We start from the raw sequence: 7,256 nt of genomic DNA, 5'->3' as shown, positions 1-7,256 counted from the left end.
TTGTTTGTGTTTGTTTTTAGTTTGTTTTGGTTTGTTTTTTATCTGTTTTTTTGTGGTGCTTATCGTTATAGCTGGAGTCCTCACTGGATATTTGACACTTCTTTTGGTACTGGTGGAGTGTTTCAACTTCTTTTTCTCCTTCATTTCCCAAATCGATGATGAGAACCTCTAGAAGGATTCTGCCCATTTTCGGGGTATTAAACTCTTACCCCGGTTTATTTATTTTCTCTTTTTCAGGCAAAACCACGCAACTTGAACTAGCTACCCCTGCCCCTACTTAGAGGGGGAAATAAGGGAGGCATCAAGACCAAACTGATGCAAGACTACTAAGTAGTTGGTTAGAGACAGAGGGGACCACATATTCTAGCCGCCCTGGGGGTGAGGGAAGAGGAAATGGGAGGTAAGACAGAAACGGGGGTGTAGGGAGGACAATTTGGGGATGGGAATCCCCCCTGATTTTATGTAAATATGTACCTAAAATATTATTGTCAACAATATGTAAGCCACTATGATCAAAATAAAAATTATATTTAAAAAAAAAAAACTAAAAAATAAATCTACTTGTGTTTAAAACTTAAAAAAAAAAAAAAGTGCTCATTGCCATTGATTGTCATTGTCATTGATTGTTAGAGAAATGCAAATCAACACAGCAAGGAGATATCACCTCACACTAGTGACAATGGCCTATGTCAAACAGAAACAACTCGTGCTGATGTGGCGAGGAAGGAATCCTCATTCTCTGCCACTGGGACTGTTATCTGGTTCGGCCTATATAGAGACTTGTCAGAAAACTAAAAATAGGACACTCATCTGATGTAGCCATTCTACTCCCTGACATCTGTTCCCAGCACACACACACACACACACACACACACACACACACACACACACACACACACACACACACAAAAAACATTAACCTGAAACTATCTAGGCCCATCTATGTTCACTTTAACACTATTTACAATACCCCAGGTTGGAAAACAACCCGAATACCTAATGACATAAGTGGAGAACTAAACGATGGTGTATGTATATATCATGGACTACTACTAAGCTACTACTAAGAAAAAAATATTAAAATGTTTGCCTTTTGCTGCAACTTAGATGGCAATGGAGGGACCGCACATGAAGTGAAATAAGTCAGACGGAGAAAGAACACACACTTCGTGATCTCACTCATCTGTGGCATATAAAGAAACAAAGTTAGGGAATGGACAGTATCCAGTGAAAACAAACGCCTGGACTCTGGCAGCCGAACCAAGGCCACCATAGGGGTGGGAGGTGGGGAGAGATGAATAAGCGTTGACCCCAGGGCAGGGATGGAGGAGCTTTGACATTTTGGTGATGGCAGATGAACCCCAAATGCATAAACATTAACACTATTGCATTCATGTTCCCAGAATAACAAAAACATTTTTAACTGAATTTGAAGCAACTTAAAACTATCATTTCCACTTCCAAATATACTTCTTTGCTATCTACTGTGGGAATAGGGAAGCACCTAGAAATTACTGATAGTAGACAGGAGGAAGATGAAGGCTAAAGAATGGACCATGAGGGACAGGAAGGATAGTTCAGTGGATAGGGCATGTTTGCCTTGCACCCAGCCAATCTAGGCCCAACCCAGCTTCAATCCCCAACATCCCATAAGGTCCCAGAGCCTGCCAGGAGTAATTTCTGAGCACAGGGCCAGGAGTAACACCAGAGCACTGCTGGATATGGCCCAAATACAAAACAAAATAAAACAAACAAACAAAAAACGACTCATGAGATACTATAGTCCTGGTCGCACTAGCCTGTGACTACTGTTGGCAAAGCCAGCCTAGATTTTTCCACAGTCCTTGTCTTAGGTAATGCCTGTATGTTTTCTTTCTCCAGAGAACTTTCCAAGCACTTTCAGAGTCAAAGGTGGCTGGCACACTCATGCCTCAGAAGTAACATTGCTCCAGAGTGTGGGTCCATTTTATTGCTCTAAGATGTGTAAATATTGGGCTCGGAGAGATAGCACAGTGGTGTTTGCCTTGCAAGCAGCCGATCCAGGACCAAAGGTGGTTGGTTCGAATCCCGGTGTCCCATATGGCCCCCTGTGCCTGCCAGGAGCTATTTCTGAGCAGACAACCAGGAGTAACCCCTGAGTTGGTGTGGTCCAAAAACCAAAAAAAAAAAAAAAAAAAGATGTGTAAATATTTTATACTTCTGCTGCTGGGAACCCAGGAATACATTTCTCTTTAGTGTTCTGTGATTTTTGAGGTTAAATACACTAGTGACATGCCACGGCTGTTTTTTTTTTAAAAAAAAGAAAGGTTAGACTTAACAAAACATGTGGAGGACTCTGTAATTCTGGGTCCAAATGCCAGATGGTCATCAGCTTGGGATGAGAGGAGTTCAGGGTCTATTTTGGAATGCTGTCTCCCCACCAGCGACCAGCAGTCACTCTTCCAAAATATGGGGCAGAGCTCGCTGCACAGCGAAATCAGCTGCTTATCCCAAGGGGAGTCCAAATTAGAAGTTTCTCATCTATTCTTTCCCTCTTCACGTCAGAGCTTTTGCCTCCGTCACAATTGGAAATAAAAAAAACAGGAGGGAGAGAGAGAGAAAAATATATTCCATGGATTTTTTTTATGTAATCTTGCAAGGGAAGTTGGTATCCAGTGTAGGCGGGTGAAGACCATCTGAGAAATGAGAAAAAGCCCCTCAAGTTTTTTCATCATTGTCCATCTGTTTATCCTGTCTGTGTTCCCTGTTATTCAACTTGCCAAATGTTATCACCATAGACCTAGCCCAGGACTCCAGTTCCTCAAATAGAAAAGCACCTTCAACAGCTTACAAAGAGGCACCAGGAAGGCCTGGTTTCCCATGGGGCACTGCTGCCCCTACTGGGGCATAATCAGCACCCTGACAAATCCCAGACTCACTATCTATCTCTGCCCCTTATGCTGAGAGACAACAGGAGTTAGCCCACAAACTGCAGGGCCCTGCAGACTGGCTGGAATGCAGCTCAAGAGAGAAGAATGTCACTTCACGTAAAATCACCAGCAAACCAAGTCTTGGCACAGCCTCTTAGGAGGCCAAGTTGGGCCCATGGCAGAGAGCTGAAATGACATCTCTGGGTTTTAAAGTTTTACAACTGGTTTTAAGAGAAATGGAAGGACGCATAAAAGAAAAGAATAGTCCCAGGTATCCAAAATACATGTTTGCCCTTAAAGAATGGAACTCCCACATCATCCTGCAAATCCACTTCTGGGAATCTATCTGAAGAACACAAAAACATAAATCCAGAAAGACACACACACACACACACACACACACACACACACACACACACACACACACACACACACACACACACACACCCTGGTATTCAATGCAGCACTAGGTATAATATCTAAGATCTGGGAACAACCCAAGTAACCAACAGCAGATGAATGGATCTAGAAAGTGTGGTCTTTCTCTTACACCAGGGAATTTATTTAGCTACAAGAAAAGAGAACATTTTTGAGTTTGTAGCAACTTGACTAGAATTGGAAAGTGTCTTTTTAAGGGAAGTGAGTCAGGAAGTAAAGGGCAGAGAGTCAAAAAGATGCTGGCACTCATTTCCAAGTATAAGAACACAAGGGACAATGGGACAATGGTGGAAGGATCTGGAATCACTAGAGGAGGGGTTGGTGGAGTGAAGCTCTGCTACTGTAATACTGACTAGTCTTACTTAAATTATAATATTTCAATAAAAAATACACATTTACTTTCCTGGAGCCTATACCAACATGGTATAGGCATGAACAATATGGTTCAAGATGGCTGCTCACTCTTTTCCCAACACACATTTACACATACAATACACACACATCCCCACATGTGCTGTCCTAGTCCTAAAGAACAAAGAGAGAACAGAACTATGGATTCTTCAAATTCCTCCTCAGCAGTTCTATTGGCCTTGACTTCCAAAGTGTACAGAGCTGAGTTTGAATAAGATAGTCAGTGCCGACTATGCAGTGTGGCTCTCCTAATCACCTCTCCCTATTGTGGACTGTGGTTTAATACTGGATTAGCTCCAAAAGGACTCCCATTGCAAGAACTCTACCCAAGACCTCCCTGCCTGGAGCCCACACCTCACGAGGAAATCTCAAAAGACAATGGGGAAGCCATTGTATATAGACCTATATAACACTACCTCTTATACTGTTTCTCCCCAAATGTAAAGTAATTTCCTGTATCACTTTCTCCCTTTTTCTTTGTTTTTTTTTCTTTTTCTCCCCCCCTTTTTTTTATTTGTTTTGTTCTAGTTCTTGTTTTTGTTTTTTATTTGTTTTGTGCTTCTTTTGGGTCACAGCTGGTGGCACTTGGCGGATGCTCCTGGCTCTGTGCTCGGAGGTTGCCCCTGGTGGGCATGGGGGACCATGTGGGATGCCCGGATGTGAGCCATCATCCTTTTACAGGAAGGACAGAAGCCTTGCCTCCATGCTATCCCTCCGGGCCCCATTTTATTCCTTTAATTATGTCTTTTATTTAATCTTTTTTCTTCTTTTAAGAAACTCTTTTTTTTTTTTTTAGATATGTCTGAGCATATATATTTTTAGTTTTTGTCATGGGTCTGTTTTCTTCTCTCTCCACCCCCAAATCCACCAGCAATATAATGTAGCACCACTTCTTCCTGCAAAGGCATATTAAAAATAGGGGAAATTTTACGTGTAAAAACAAGCTCTTATCTACTAGGGATAAGAACTTATACTTTTTTTTTTTTACAACACAGAGACATCTCCCACCCTGAAAGTGTGTCATGTGGAACCAACTTAGACTCCGGGGAAATAGGCACCGACCATCCAGCCTTGACTCCTGGATCCCAGACATAGAAACGACAGAGTTCTCCACAACAGCTCCAGGAACCAAATCCCCTCCAGGGCATTCATAATGCAGCTCTGATGCCAACATACACCAGTTCTAAATTGATAACCTGACAACGAGGAAATGGGAACAACTAGATCTAAGAGCAAGTTATCCTTCCTCACCAGCCAACGATAAGACAAAATCAGAAGACATGTCACCCCTTGATCTGTGCAAAAACAAAGATTGCTATATACAGGTGACTGGTTGTTACAACCAGGACTAGACAGTATGCATCCCGGGACCAACAACAACAACAACAACAAAAAGCTCTAACCTAGCTTTTGGTCTACAATCTATTCAACAAACAAGATCTCCAATTCCAGAGGTCTGACTGAGACAACCGCAACTGAACGGGTCTTCCAGAAACATAACGAAAATCTCTGTCACAGTCTCCATCCTAGGAGCAACATAATGACCAAGAACACCAACTACAGAAGATGAATTAAAACGACACTGAAAAAGCAGAACAACTGCTAGAACCACAAAGAAAGCCTTCATCATAAGCTCCATTCCTTGAGCTGCACAGTCACCAAGATCTCTAGATATAGAGGTCTGATTTTACCATCCATGACGAAGCAGAAGTCTTCCATACACCACAAAAGTACTGAGGGGAGAGTAATGATCATGCAAGGAGTCTATAGTTAATTCCATGACAGTATAGTTCAGGGATGGAGAAACCCTGTATCTCCTAGGCCAATGGAATTCCCTCTATAATATTCCCAATAGTTACTGTGCCTATGCAGGAGGAAAAAGAAAAAAAAAAAGGAAAAAAACACAAAATAATCATTTTCCACATATATTTATTGATTGATTGTTGTTTTTTTTTTGACATCCTTATTTTGGTGCAGATATGGTTGATATCTCCCTTTTATTTTATATTATTTTATCTTATCTTTCTCTTTCTTTTTGCACTCCGGCATGATTTGATTTCAGAACCGAGACTATTGTGTGGGGCTTCTCTTTATTGCTGTAGGGCTCACTGGATATTTAATTTGACATTTATTTTTGTATTGTTATGGTATTTCAATTACCTTTTTCATGTCCTCTCTCAAACTGAGGTTGATAGCCACTAGAAGAACTCCGCCCATTTTCAGCATATTTTAATTTTTTTTTCTTATTCTTAACCCCATTCTATTGCTTTTCTTTCCCTCAAACAAAACCACATAACTCGATTTATCTAGCTTAGCCTCTCAAATAAAGGGAGAAACAAGGAAGGGCACCAGGACCAAACAGATATATGATCACTGATAGTAAACTAGACAAAGAGGAGACCTCCTACTCTAGCATCCCAGGGGGTGATGGTGGGGGATATGGGTTGCAGAAAGGGAATGGGGGAGGGGGGAGGACAAATTTGGTGGTGGGTATTCCCCTGATTAAATGTTAATATGTACCTAAAATACTAATGTGAAAGATATGTAAGCCACTATGATCAAAAAAAAAAAAAAAGACACTCGGTCTTAGTGCCAAGAGTTTGGAATGAAGCAGAAGACAAGGGCAGGCAATCCAAGCTACAGCCAGTAAGATCAGGAAGAGGAATGAGGAGGGACAGGTGGACAGACAAATTTGAGGAGTCAACAGTTCTACCAGGGGCTGGAGTGATAGCACAACAGTAGGGCATTTGCCTTGTATCCTGCCAACTCAGGACAGACCTGGTTTGATTTCCAGCATCCCATATGGTCCCCTAAGCTTGCCAGGAGTGATTTCTGGCAAAGAGCCAGGAGTAACCCCTGAGCACTGCTGGGTATGACCCCCAAAAAACAACAACCCCCCCAAAAAATTCTACCAGGTCCCACTCTCTCTCTCTTCATCCCACAAATACCAACCCCCCCCACTGTTTTTTACATTCTTTGTATTGAGAGCCAATGATTTTGAATCACTATCTGTGTTAGTAATGATCTCATTAACTCCATATATTTATCTGTGGTAATGTTTTTATTCTCTTTGAATCATAACCTACTGTGTTCCCACCCAAAACATAAGGGTTTTTTTTTTTTCTACCTCCAACCCCATACGAAGATCAACATGATCTATATGCAGGAGACCTGGGTTCAGGCCCTGGTACCATATAGGTTTCTGAAGCATTGCTAGGGGCTTTGTAGCCCTGAAGGCTGACAAACACCAACAGGTATGGACCTTGACACCTCCAAGCATCATTGAGATGGCCAGAAACAATTCTGAGCACCAAACTAGGAGTAGTCTTTGAGCATCTCCAGGGACCCCAAATTATGAAGACAAGTGTTAGGTCACACCTTATTTTACCTAAAACAAAGATCACCCCTGGTTTCTTTGTATATGTTTGTTTACAACTTGGTTTCACCCAAAACAAAGATTGCCTTATATGTAAACCTGAGTGGGGCAGGCTCAGGATA

This window comes from Suncus etruscus, chromosome 18 (assembly GCF_024139225.1).
Source record: "Suncus etruscus isolate mSunEtr1 chromosome 18, mSunEtr1.pri.cur, whole genome shotgun sequence".
In the NCBI taxonomy this organism is placed as follows: Eukaryota; Metazoa; Chordata; class Mammalia; order Eulipotyphla; family Soricidae; genus Suncus; species Suncus etruscus.
Note: the sequence above shows the minus strand (reverse complement) of the source record.